The 14,658-nt window shown below is 40.6% G+C and overlaps 1 protein-coding gene across 1 annotated transcript in view; it reads left to right on the top strand.

Moving 5' to 3' along the window:
* The window catches only part of lrrc4ba (leucine rich repeat containing 4Ba), a 35,322-nt gene that overhangs the window by 11,528 nt on the left and 9,136 nt on the right, over positions 1-14,658 (top strand). The gene's annotated exons all lie outside the window — the stretch shown is intronic.

Raw genomic sequence — 14,658 nt, 5'->3', positions numbered from 1 at the left:
TCAAGCATGCATTTACTAAATAAGGGATATGTGATGTTTAAGGACATTGAACTATACTGAAACCTGGCAGAAAAGTAACTCCCTGTGTTCTGTGTAATATTTAAAGCTTCAAGGCATTAGGATTCAGCCCGGGTTTGAATCCGACCTGTGGCTTCTTTCCCACATGTCATTCCCCAATCTCTCACTTCCTGATGTACAACTCTGTCCACGCTCCCATCTCTACAAAAAATGCACAGAAATGTCAGAATAGCCCTTTAAAGTTCGGGATGAGTTAATGTTAATGTGAAATTGATAAACATATCTTCTTGTAATCCATTTCAATGCAATTAAATACAAGCATTTAGAGGAGAACCAAGAGAAATAGGACCTACAGGGTAAGATGTCATTGCTCATTTTGATAATATATATGTATCTTTATTTGAAAGTTAAACACAAGCTCTCGATTCCAAATACTGATATGACATTAATGAAGCACTTTCGTATGTCAACGAGTCTCTGTGTAGATGTGGATATGTTTCAAACAGTGATAAGCAACTTTGCGATGTGTGTGCTTCTTTGTGCAAATTATTTCTGTTCACTCATGAGGAACAAATTGAACTGTCATAAAAAAAATAAAAAAAACACGAATCCTGGATCTGCATTAAGATTCACTCGTTTCTCGGCCATTTGTGCTCTCTACCAAATCTAATTTGAAAAAGTTTCAAAATGTTCCCTCCCAACAAACACAGTAAACAGGGCTGAAGAATGCAGTCTGTCCTGGTTGTAGAATAACAGGACTGTGTGTGTGTGTGTTTTTTTTTTAATCATTACCCCAAATATAATAATTAATGTTCATGATTTTCTTTTAAATACAGTCCTGATTCCAGTCTGTTCTAACAGGAAACACATCACAAGTGGAGCTCCATATACTCCCACATCACAGAAAACATCTCCAAAATATTTTTTTAAATGTTGAAATATATTGCAAATATGCATTTTCACTTAATAAGATCAGATCATTCTTGAATTGATCCCCCAGAAGCATCCTACCTTTTTTGCAATAATTATCCCTCATTTAAATATTATTAACTTAATAATGTCAACTTGTCTCAGTGACAGTGGACATAATGTTCAGAAGTCCAATAAAAATGTGGCACTTTTCTCATTCCTTATTAAGTTACTTTCATTTTCACATGCAACAGATGGTGTTTCCCGTATGAGGTAACAGATACAGACGTTCCCATGAATTCTGTGTTCTTCATAAGGTTGCATTTCTCTGCACAGGCCTGCACATTGTACAGTAAAAGCAATCTCAGGGTGCAGATAAACGTAGCTTCATGTTTTCGGTGTAACATCACATCCCTGCAGACACATATCTCTCCTGCAGGTCTCTCATACTGTCGGCTTGTTTCATCTGTAATAACTGGAAACCACATCCAGCACCTCCTCCCATTCCCCAGCTGGTACCGACCACTTAATGATATCAGCAATAAAACACAGATTGAGTCAATACGTAGGGAGACTTAAATGTGTTTCTACATAAAAGTACAATGTGGGGAAATCACTGTGTGCAATATCAGGGGGAGGAAAATCAATACAATAGTACAATAGTGGTGTTTTCACCTGAATCTGGTGGGAAGCTGGCGGAACACACCCCTGTCCTTAAATCCCTTTCGGGGTTTTTTTTGGGGGGGAGGGGGGTTATCGACGGGGATCATTGATTCACCTGCACCAACATCTAACGTCTGTGAATATTTCAATAACCTGGGGGCCTCCTTCCCCCTCTGAGCCAGACATGAATCAGGTATTACTGAAGCAACACAAAGGACGTTAGTACGCTATTAGTCACACTGCTTACTGTGTGTGTGTGTGTGTGTGTGTGTGTGTGTGTGTGTGTGTGTGTGGGCAGGTGACGTCAGGACTTCATTCACCAGCAAGGCCAGTTCTTTCAGCCCCAGGTGGGGAGGGTGGGCAGGAGTCGGATGAGACAGAGAGGAGGAAGTGGGCGAGTACGGGGCTTCCTCTTTCTCCTCACACACAAAACGACAGTGGCATTCCCCCCCCCCCCCCCCAATTGTCCCCCATTTAACAACTCTTCACAAGCACCTTCTGTCACAGCCCAGCATTCCCACCCCAACCCCGGGATCATTAAAAGAAAACCTTCTGAGTGACTCTGCAGGAAAAGGAAAACCATTTTTGTTGTTGTTGTTTTCCATTAAATCAGGGCTTATGCATCCTGCTGCAGAATTTCCTCTTTTTCATTTTTTTAAAAGCCCCCTGGTCTTCCATCCTAAAGTCAATTTCCCTCGCCGGTTAGTCCCGTGCTTTAAATGTTTATAAGTGCCTGTGAAGAGGGGAAGCCTAAGTGTGATGGACTACCCTGGGACTGAGACGGGGGCTGAGTGTGAAGGAAAAACGAGGCTAGACGAGCAGAATGGGCTGAAAATGAACGCAGACATGTGGACGGTCTGGATGGGATTATAATAGGCTGAATATGTAGAAACTGTCTCCATGGCAGGATTACTACACTATCTGACATGACTACAGAAGGAACAAATGAAATGTGTTTCATTATTTAAAAGTGAGAAGGCACTGTTTTGAGCTTAGGTTGCACAGAAAAACAAGCGATCGCACGCTGAGTGAGGAGCGCCTGCCAAGTGCAAAATTTAGAGGTTGTTTTATGTTAACTAGCAGACACTAAGGGTATCATATTAGCGCTGATTTATCATTTCCTAAATGTGTGCGCGTCTTATGAGCTCTGTGCAAGGTGGAGATCCGAGAGAAAGTTGGAGACCTCGCTGCAGCCCTCTCACTTGATTGTATTGTGGTCCGTCATATTCTCTCCTAATAAGAAGCAGTGAGATGAAACTGATTTGGTTTGGCGCTTTGTGTTCAAATGCAGTTCACTGGAGGGGGGCCAGGCCTCTTTGGAAATCTGAATCACTTTAAGAAATGATGATTGAGCCGCTCTGGTATTTAAAGGACATTTGTCTGCCGGACTTTCAAATGATGAGAAATCTGAAAAAGAGCTTGCTGCCTGCTAGACTGCTGAATTTTGCATGCTAACACTTAGCATTGACTTGTGTGAGAGGAGTGAGCTTTGAGTTTATTCACTGATTATTCATAAACATTCAAAGGCCGACGGGGGCTGACAGGTAGCGACGGAGCCGGACACACCACAATAACTAGGATATACTTGATTTCTGCTATATTTAACGCTGAAATGTCAAACACTCTTCCTTTAATGCGATCATTTCAGTAAACAAAATTGTCGAGTTGTGTTTTTTCACTCTGACACCAACGTTATCTGTCTAGTTTCAAAAGCTCTTGGTTGGAGGATATGTTCAACACTGAGGCCATTCACTAAGTCCTTTTATAAATCTCAAGCAGAACCAGACTTATGCTTGAACAGCTAGCTGCTACTGGATAGGCTGTTTAGCAATATTTGAAGACTGGGCCTCCAGTACTTTTAGAGCCAGTATAGCCGACAACTTATTTTATGTGATCCCCCAAAAATACCTTGTAAAACTTAGTCATGAAATACAACTGATTAAACCTTTGCGTCCTGCTACCATCATCAGAAAGTAGAGAAGGTTGCTCCTGATATGAAACTAACATTTGGTAAGTTGCTTAAAACATAAAAAAAATTAGCTTCTTTTTACAGACATTTAAAACTGGTTTAGCCTGGGACACAGTTCAGCGACTCAGTGAGAGGATTTTATATGATCCCCCAAAAATACCTTGTAAAATTGGAGGATCTTGTGTGGATCTTTGATAAAAAGAATAAACTATTCCCCTGAGACTTCGCCCCCTAGCGACGCCTCAAGGGGCCCAGACTGTGTCAGATTATGACTCAGTCACAGACATCGTCTCATCTCTGTTTTATTAATATTGATGTGGGGGGCAGAAGGGTTGGAGGGAACACGGCAGCCTCCTGCCCTCTTCAGCCATTTTCAAGTCTTGAACCACCATCTGATTGGAGGTTGTCTCAGGAAGCAGGACGTGATGTAAAAAGAACAACGCGGCGGACAAAGATATAGAGTCTGAAACTATGATGACAGTTTTTTGCTTTCACATCAATGCTACGTGTAGTTCCACACATTCATAATATCAACTAAAAGAGAAGAGGAGAACATAGTGGTGAACAGAAAACATAATGTAGCAGTTGTAAACGTGCATGGAGATCGGAGTGATATACAGTCTATGGTAGTGTGCTGGTCACATGATAGAAATGTCAACGCCCCCTCCCACTCGCTCACGGTGAATTTTTCTTTATATTTCCTGCTGCATTCTCACATTTGGCTGTTTGCATTTAAAAAAGAAGCTCACCCTGAAATAATCAGGAAGTTTTTCCTGGAGTTTTGTGCATGTGTCCGAGCACCATTAGTCCCTCTGCTACACTTATCCGCTTCCAATAAACCAACTTGGAGTAGACGTCGCGATTGAAGCAACATTTTGTAGGACTTTGGTTTGGTGCGCTTCGGGGCCCACTGAAAGTTGTAAAACATCACAGACAATGTGCATTTGTTGACAAGCTGTGTTGTAAGAAACCAAACACCAATATCAACTATCAAGGTGTTGACTGCTTAGTTTCATCCGTCACCATCGTCGTCCATCTCGTAGCCTCAGCCGTTGTATCAAACGGTATCAAGACGAGCTAACTGGCTATTGCTGTAGAAAGTTGTAATTAGATCAACTTTGAAACTTCTCTTTTAAGGTGGAAAAAGTTACATAATATTGTTGACCGCATATTTTGACAGCTAACAGCAAAAGCAAGAGATAAGAGATTTACATTCTTGCACATACATTAAACTAAAGGACTTAATTGTAACCCAACCATAAGAGTGCAGTTTGCCATCAACATGTATGCATCTTGTAATCCTGCGTTTGATGTTTTTGTCGCTGCCTAGGCAGTACAGTAACCTTAATACAAAAAACCCATCAAATCTCAGTATTCAATGTCCTGGACATGACCGCAAATGACAAAATGTACGTGCCAATATGTTGGTATGCCTTGAGTTTTTCTTCAGTATAGACACTAGGTTTCTCCACAAGGTATACAGAGATGTCCGGCCCCTGTAACTTTGTCCATTTAGTTTGATCTTTGACCCGCTGACTCCACAGTGATTATGGGTCAGGAAACCTCAGCCTGTTGCTAATGGTTAGCTTGTCACTGTAAGTCAACTTGTTTTGGGCTGCCAAACCATTAACATAATTTGTAGGTGGTGCAAAGATGGTCCATAACTTCCTGATGTGATTTGACCGCAAGCTACTGCTAGCTAATCGTCTGCCACCAGTTGTGCTCCGCCCACATAACACATCATCATCATCATCATCATCATCACTGTGCACAAACACCAAAATGTGTCTATTGCAAGGGATTAGTCCACAAACAGGTTCCTCAAACAGAGAAATCTTGTGCAGTAAATTGCGAACAATTCATTTTGGATCATTTTTTATCGATAGCTGTTGTGTTATTGACGCTGTTTCGATCAAAGGAGTCAATTTGACTTCAGAATCGCATCTTTCTCAGCGCTGTCGATCCGTTTCTGTAGAGCAAAGGGCACAAAAAACCTGTCCCGAAACCCCCCCTGAAAAAACAAAAATCAAAATGTGGGGTCTGAATTTAGTCCAGATTAAATGCCTATGACTTGGTGGGTGTTGATCAGTATTGATATTGATCAGGAGAAACTTATCATATCACTCATATCAGACATGCTTGACCACAAACTGAATTTTAATGAAGAAGTAATTGATTAAATTCATGCAGTAAATTGACTGAATCAGCAGCTGCCGTGACATATAATAACCCTGATGTAACACCAGTGTCAGCTCTGGTGCTGAAGATAATCTGACTTGGTACAATTTGTAATAAAATCAGTGTTCTAATATATATTTTTTAAATAGTCCTGAGTAATTGTCGTGTGTGTGTGTGTGTGTGTGTGTGTGTGTGTGTGTGTGTGTGTGTGTGTGTGTGTGTGTGGGAGCAGATGTTCCTCTGACTTATAGCCTCACAGGCACAACCCTGATTGCCACGATGTCACGGTGATCAGGAAAGGTCATGGCTCTTTTCCCAACGCACACAACAGACATGATGAGCTTCTCTCTTTTTCCTTTTTTTTTTTTTTTTTTTTTTATCCTTCTCCATGGCTGCATGAGCTGCCATCTTGGTGTGTGTCGAGCCATTATTGATGGGCCTCCACGCTGATGTGCAGACAGGACACTGGAGAGAGGGAGCGTACTTCTGCCTGTGCGGCTGTCGGATCATCTTTTTCTCTCCTCCTTTCTTTGTGTCAGTTAGAAAAGTTCCTATCCGACCATCTTCTGCACGGTTCATTATAGTTGTTGTACTTCCATGACTTTTGATTGGACAAAGGAAACAATATCACACACACCTTATATTCTCTCCTTCTGTTCGCAGCCCTCCCCTCTTCCATTACGGCTCTGTGGTCACAGTTGGAGATGTAGTGGAGGGTAAAATTATCCAAACTCAATTACCCGACCCTTTAGAGGCCGACATAAATCTTTATGAAATAAAACTCACAGGAAACCTTCTTGCACCAGGGATCAAAAACACGGAGATAGGGGTCTTTTAACCTTCAACTCCACGGAGCCTTTGGCAAGTCTAGAATTTAATATTTCATAGAAGACAGAATATACTGTATATGTAATGTTGTCTAACAGAGTGGGAAAATGTTTTATTTAACTTTGAAGCTACTCTTTGAAGCTCAGGGGAGAAGCTAAGAGGAACACTGGGAACACTCCACGTTGGCGATTAAAGGGGGATAAAAGCTTGAATTACATTCTTTTTCCCGTCGTTACATTTAAAGCAGAGATACCAGAAGCTTTGAATGTTTCAGCTCATCTTCTAGCACGATTCATACTTTAACATCCCTTTACTTTACATTTTTATTCCCACAGCCTCTTTACTGTGATTTCTCATCATCCTCCCCCAGACTTTTCCATCTTTTTTTTTTTTTCCTCCTGACTACCCGGCCATATACTAACCTGTTCCAGCCCCCCTCATCAGCATCACTCCTTACATGTTGGACCATTTCCTTCATTCCTTTGACAGTTGTTTTATAAGCCTTCACATGATTTAGAAATTGACCCCCCCCCCCCCGATGTAAGGATCACTTTTACTCAAAATATTTCTCTTCATCACCCAGACATAAACTCAAGGCTCCTCAGAACATAACTTTAAATAAACTAGCACATTATCACAGCTGAGCCTGTTGAAAATTCCAAAAATGTCCCAAGCTGTGTAATCCATCAAATCTTTCTCTATTCTAATGGATTAGAGCTTCCTCTGTCAGAAACTTTTTTTTTTTTATGACTGTACAGCCTCCACAATATTTGGCTGGGAAAGAGACACAATGGATACACAGAGGGAAGGGAAAAACATGGTTAACAATATGGCCTTCCACAACTCCAGTGACTGATGATAATATTATTAACATTACTTCTGTGTTCTGCAAGGTATTGTTTGGAAATTAAAGATGGGAATTAAACATTTTTAAAAAATCACAGACATGGCAGAATTGCACTGGGTTAAGAAAACAAATTTGCCTTTACTTTTAGTACAAAATATTTGAAGTCCCAAGGTGATGCATGCCATTAGCAAATAGGACTTTTTTTTGCTCTGTTCCTGATTTGCTTTGGACTATTCACCATTGTGTGTGCCCACCAGGAAGCCCAGCAATCTGATACATGTTTGTGATTACCCTGCTGTGGTCTGCATCTGGGTTCTTTCCCCTGATTCCACTTTCCGAGACCACAGTAACAAAAGTTTGTGAATTTTTGGATATTAACAAAAAAAAAGGGAAACAATGTTTCTCTCACCTTACAAAGTATTTCCCTCTATAACTTAACTATTCCCTAAACCCAAATCTAACTTAATCTCAAGGTTTAACTCACCATTTACCTTTATTGACATACCATTGAAAAAATATAGTATATTTCTAGGACAGTATCTGTTCCTTTTGCAATGAGTTTTAAGTGTCTTTTTTATTTTAAAGAACCTTGTTGTTTAGCGTAACACTAAATGAGAAAAAATATTTATACATTTTTAAGGCATTCAAAAAGCTGAATCTTGCAAACACACTAGTGTAGACCATTAGATATAATACAAAATGTATTATATATATATTCTATATTACTAAAATGTCAATTCCCATTTTATTTTGCCATTAAATCGCCCCTCATCATCTCTCAGGTAACATGCCCCTGACCTTTGCACCTGTGATTTGTGGTGACACAGCAGACAAATTAAAGTGTAGGCTACTACACTGTAAATCAAAGTATCATCAGTTTATGTGCTAAAAAAAAAAAATGCTGCTTTTTGTAGTGTTGATGTCATTCACACTCAAGTTTGGTTTGTGCCATTTGTGTAAGAGTGTGTATAGGGTGCTAATGAGGGAGGAGGAGGAGGAGGAATTGGTGGGATACAGCTGGACAGAGTGGGAGGCTATGGTGAATAGGTAACCATGGTTACTCTGTTGGCTAAGATTTGAATGCAGAGAGAGAGAGAGAGGGCGAGCAAAAGGGGGAAAGGAAGCTGCAGAGTGTTTGTGTGTTTGGCGCTAATAGAATGGGTTGGGGGGGGGGGGGGGGGGGGGGGGGGGTGGAGGTTAAGGGTTAAAATGCATCATTGTAGCAGGTTAATCTTTCATCAAACTGAGAGGTCAATACAGTGCTTAACCCCGAAACTGGACGCTTCACAGGGGTGAGGGGAGAAGTCAGGCTCCAGGAAATACTAGGGAGGAAGGAGGTAAGGCAGCTGGTGGGAGTAGGAGGGGAAGAGTTCCTACTTTTCGGAAGGCGATGGGAGGAGGAAGATATCAGGGGAGACGTAGAAAAGGAGGAGTAGGGAGAGTTACAGGCTGAGACTATTGTAACATGTGGAGAGTGACTGCAGCAAGACTGAATGCAATCAACCAGCCTCTAACCAGTTGTCACCTCTGACTAGTCTCAGTCTACTCTATTGACTCCCGCTCTCCACCTCCTCCTTCTCCTCTCCCTCCCTCAAAAACATCTAAGCTTCCATCTTAACCCCAGCGTCCACCTGCTTTCTCTCTCTCTCTCTCTCTCTCTCTCTTTCTCTCCCTTTATTTTTTTTCTTTGCACCTTTCTTAACTCTACCTGAAATAGCTCTGCCACTTATTTCTCGCTGGCAAGAAGAAAAAAAGGTGGCTGGAAGTTAAAATTTATAAAAAAAAAAAAGGTGAGAGTCAATCCAAAAATAACACCTGCTTCTCATTCCAGGATACACAGGAGAAAAAACAGCTGCATTGTTGCCTGGTGCTGCAGTTGCAGATATTGCAGCTCCGCCAACATTCGTTGTAGCTGTTGCAAATGCATTTGCTGCGGATGCAACTGCTGCAATTGCTGCATTAATTACAGCTGTTGCTGTTGGCGGTTATGACAGGTATTGCAATTAAAGCTGTCGAAGCTGCACTTGTCGGTGTTGTTGCAGATATTGCAGGGTTGCTGTTGCACTTGTTGCAGGTGTTGCAGGCAATGCAGTTATTTCCTGGCAATTGTTGGAGTTGATGCAGTGGATGCCTTTTTTTTTCTGTCTGCATTGCAGTTGCTTCAGTAGCAGTTATTGCATTAGTAGTTGTTGTAGTTAGAGTTGTTTCGGTTACAGTTGCAGTGGCATGCAGGGATGGGCAAGTAAATAATGTTAGCATAATCTCTCCCACTCACATACTGTCCTGTAACGAGTGATGAGTGCTTTTTAAATTTCTGTAATTGTACCAGCGTTATTGAATTTGAAGAGTAAACAGATACACTTTAGTTAAGACACATAGTGGACTTACAGTTACCTCGCACCACTGGGAGCAGCTATTACAATAGCAGTTGTTGCAGTTGCATTAGGATTTTTTGTTGTAGCAGATACAGCTACTCCAGTTGTTAAAAACACAGTTGATGCAGTTGCACTGGATGTGATCAGAGTTGTTGCAGTTAGAGTACTTTCAGTTCCAGCTTAATGTCTGCACTGTTGCAGATGATGCTGTTGCAGTTGTTGAAGTTCCAGTTATTGCATTATAATTGTTGCAGGTGCAGTGGTTGCATTGTGCAGTTATTACAGTCGCAGTTATTGCAGTTGTGCAGAAGCAGTTAGAGTGACACTTTTTGCGGTAGCTTGTTGCAGTTGTTGCAGTTTGCATTAGCATTTTTGCAGCTGTTGCAGTTCTTAGTGATAGTATCCTGCTCTGCTGGACAGAGATGCTGCCGCCGATATGATTTATCATAGTGTCCTTGTGTGTGTTTTAATGTCATTGAACCACTGCGTAGGCATTATTGATCAACTCGCCCCCACCTTTCCTCTCCTCCCTCTACATCTCCACCTGTTTCATATTCATCCCTCTGTGTTGTCTCTTTGCCTACACCTCCCTGCCGCTCTCTGTTTTATATGCTACTCTGTGTTGTCATTCCCCTCCCTCCATCTCTGTCTGTTTTATATTCATCTCTCTATTGAGCCCTCCCTTCTCCCTTCTTTCTCTCTCACTGAGCGAGAGATTATTAATATTAATGCGTCTCTTCTTCTTCTCTTCCTCCTTATTTTCCCTCTTCACCCCTTTTTGTCTTTCTTTTACTACTGATCTCTCCTTTCTACTATTTATACCTCTCTCTGGATCTTTACCCCCACCCCCCATCATCCCTTTCACTCAACCTTCCCTCCATCTGTCTCCATCTCCATCTCTTTCTCTTTCTCCGGCCGGCTCTCTGCAGCTGTTCAGTATTCATCTATTACTGTAGTGTTGATAATTCCCTTCTCTGCCTGCAGCCATACAGTCATCTATCAGATTAATAATCCTCCTCTCCTTCTCATTCTCTCCCCCCCCCCTTCTTGTCTCCTTTCTTACTGTGCCAAGTGAGGATGCTCAGCGTGTCAAATGAGTGTGCGTGTCAGAATCCCATCATTACAACCATCATCATTAATAACCACATCTAGATTGCTGGATGCCCTTATTAAGGCTGCTCAGGTCTAAATAACCTGCAGAGGGAACAGAGGCTGCTGGAGCCTGACATCAGCCGGCCATCTATTAGTGTTATGTAGACTGCACCATTCATTCGCTTCACCATTCTGCAGCCCCCAGAGCGTGCAGCGCTGCACTTGTGCAGGAACAGAGTTAACAGTTTCAGTCGCACTGCTGTGTTTATGCTGCTGCAAAAAGTGGTGATGCACTCTGGATTTAGTGTCTGTTACTGGTCTTTAGGTCCTTTGAGGCCTGCTTTGATAAAAACGTATGCAGCTGATAAGGGTACCAGCAGGGCTGAGAGGTTTACGCTCTGTCAAATATCACAGGTCCTATTTTCTATTATTCCAACTTTTTATAACTTTATCAATCATTTTATTTTTTATCATTCTGTTTTAATTAGGCATTTAAAAAAGAAAAGTACATATAGACTAATATCATAGATATAACTTTTATATATACTGTATAGATTTCAATTTTCTTGGTTTTCAAAATGCTTCACAAAAATATAATAGAGGAAAGTATTTAAAAAAACAACCTCTACAAATTCACTGAATGCTGCCTACGCAGTTTTAATAGAACAATTTATTGTGTTTGTTATGGGTGCTGTACAGTCTCACACTCCTTTAGGCAGAGAAGAGGCACTTTTTCAGTCATTTGTAGGCGACAGAGACACTGATACAGCAGAAATAGATCTTCACGAGTGAGTATTTTCTCAGTTTCAAACAATATGCAAATCAGAATCAGAAGTTCTCAACTGATTACACTGGGATATGTAGCTTTACTGTTGCCCATTATGAGAGAAAAACTTAGAAACTAAGTAGAGTAAGTGATGAATGAGTTTTCTGGGTTTTTTTTCAGATGACATGACCTTAAAAATTATCTTTTGAGAAAATACATTCACATTTTATTGTAACTATTGTATGTCTCTTTACTCCTTGTATGTTCAGTATGTTGGTAGAATGCTGTTAAAGCTGCTAAAGTTAGCATGTTGAAACACTAATGTATCACCGTCCTATTAATGGTTCCTACTTGGTGTAATTAGTGTTAACAAATGAGAGCTTGGCTGGATGACTGGACGCCGCTCTCTCACACCAGTGCTGTTATTAATGGTCCTTAAACCTGAGACCACCTGTCCCATAGACCCTCATGCCTCTGATAACAGGGTGGGTGTTTTTTTTCAGGGGAGAAGACGTTGTTCCACACTCCATAGATAGTAATAAAACCTAGATATTGTAGCATGTCCTGGACATGCAAAAAGAGGTGAATAACTTACTATTATAAGCTACTATAGCTAACGGAAGCTCACCACACATTAGTTAACTAATTATTGAACTAAATGAGAGCTCACTCCCTACCAACCTGCTCGTCTACTCTTTCCTAGTGGAAGGAGCTATGTAAAATTACTCCTCTAACACCCTTTGGAGGACAGATGAACAAGTTATAATCACAGCCCCAGGATTATCTGCCTAACATTCGTTTCTCGAATAATTAGATTCAAGGATAACCCCTGGTATAGGACCTGGTATAGATTACCCCCCAGAGAGGGAATAACTGTGAACTCCCCTCGCTAGGATGTTAGGTGTGTATGAAACTCTTATCAAAACTTACCTTCCGAGGTACACGGGGTCCTTAAGGGGAACTTCCAGTCTTTGTGGTGTAAATGATTTCAGTCAGAAAATGATTTCCAAAAGTTTCCGAAAATGTATTAAAAATTTTCAAATGATATTCCAAATGCAAATACAAAACAGTAAAAGAAAAATATAAAAAAATGGAAAAGAAAATGAAAACTCAAAGACCAAAGTCTAAACCTGTGAGTGTAGACACTTGAGGTTTTAAAAGATCTTGGTCTCAGAGACTAAGTCCCAAGATGGGATTTCAAAAGTCAGAGTGACATGGATTCATTTAGCAAAGCAAAAAGGAACCCCGATCAGATTTTCTGCAGCGTTTTTATAGCCAAAAAGTCTCTCTTTTTTTCAAGATCCTGTAACACCTCAACAATGCACGTTCGCAGAAACGCGATGCATCCACAGGTCATGCCAAGTTCATGACATAGGTAATACCAAGTTCATTTGTGGTTTCAGCTCGAACACCGTGAACCGAGCAGATCCTCAGAGACGCTATATGAGCTCCTATGTGGTCTTGCTTCAGTGTACGGCACACTTATCTTGACCTCACAGGAGCGTAGGCACTACGAGTGTGTGTAAGTTTAACAGGAAATGTTGAAAGCAGAAAGAGGTTATGACTTTATGACCTATGTATTAAATGATGAAAGAATTAAATGATAATAAAAGAAAAAAACAAAAACAAATTCAACAATTGCATAACTCTTTCTGATCTTTCAACAATATAACACACAAAACACACACGTTTCCTTTCTCCTACTTTTTGGTGTGCTGTAGTTCATATGATTTAACATTTTCTAAATCAAGACCTTGACTTTGGAATGATCGTCTCTTCATTGCATAAGGACATTATTTGTTGATCGAAATATTTGTGAGCATGTATCAAGAATACATACGTCTAGCTTAACTTCGCTTTTAGAAAGACATATAAGTGCAAAGACTATTATGATAAAAAGATCATTTTAAATACACATGTTTTTACAAGAATACCTGCTTTTTTCCTTTTCTTGTTTTATGCAAAAATATATTAGTGCATAAGTTTTTATTGTAAGACAAAAAATGTCAAATGACAGTGCTCATCTGCAACATAACAGGTCATTTTTATTTCTGCCTGGCAGTTTATTTAAAAAAGGTTATTTACTTTCGTTTTGCTAACATAGCAACCACTTGGCATTTTTTACTGTTCTTACTTCAGTAATTTGATCTTTCCGTCTATGTCAACCTGTGGCTATGTTGGATAGAGAGAGAGAGAGAGAGAGAGAGAGAGAGAGAGAGAGAGAGAGAGAAACTCCTGTTAATATAATCAGTAACATGTTGTGCTGGCCTATGGGGCTGCCTAAACATTTCCGAATGTCTTAAGTTGTTGAGTGCTTGAAGGGTCAAAACTTTGCATGAGAGATGGAAGAAAAATGTTTGTTTTCATAATTAAAACATTTATTTCCATCTCTAAAGGCAGCACAGGAAGCAGAGTCCTCCCTGCCCCTCCCGTCTCTCGCTGAGGTTTAGATCTCCGTAGTCTTAATCCACATCATCATACAGACCACTCTGAGAGGTGCTCACTCTTACCTTCTTTCTCACACTGGTATACTTGCCTCTTGTCTGTCTTGGACTGGTGTTGAAGTTCTTCTCGGCCTCTAATTGAGACCTCATTGTCAAAACGTTCACCAGGCTAGTACTGGCCTTGGCTTTGGTATGAGGTTTTACATTAACATGTCATTTCTTCACTGCTATTCTACTTGTTCATTTTTCTTATTCATTTCTGTCATACCACTTTAAAAAACGAATGTTTTCTGTTTAATTCATGTTTACATACTTGATGCAGTGCTGTAAAAAACAGGAATGTTGTTCTACTTCTGTTTCCATATTTCCGCAATCACCTTCTTGAACCGTTAATTACAGAAACCAGCTTCCACCTGCCCCGGGTGAAAGGATTTGATTTGTGACTATATGTCTGCTCAGGGATTATGTGGGATTTGATATGAGCAGTGACATAGTAGTTCTAATGCTCCTCAAGGTTTTTTTTTGTTGCAAACCCTCCCATGATATACTGTAGATGTCTGCCTCTTTAT

Source organism: Labrus mixtus, chromosome 20 (assembly GCF_963584025.1).
Source record: "Labrus mixtus chromosome 20, fLabMix1.1, whole genome shotgun sequence".
NCBI lineage: Eukaryota > Metazoa > Chordata > Actinopteri > Labriformes > Labridae > Labrus > Labrus mixtus.
Note: the sequence above shows the minus strand (reverse complement) of the source record. Positions and strands in the feature narration are given on the sequence as shown.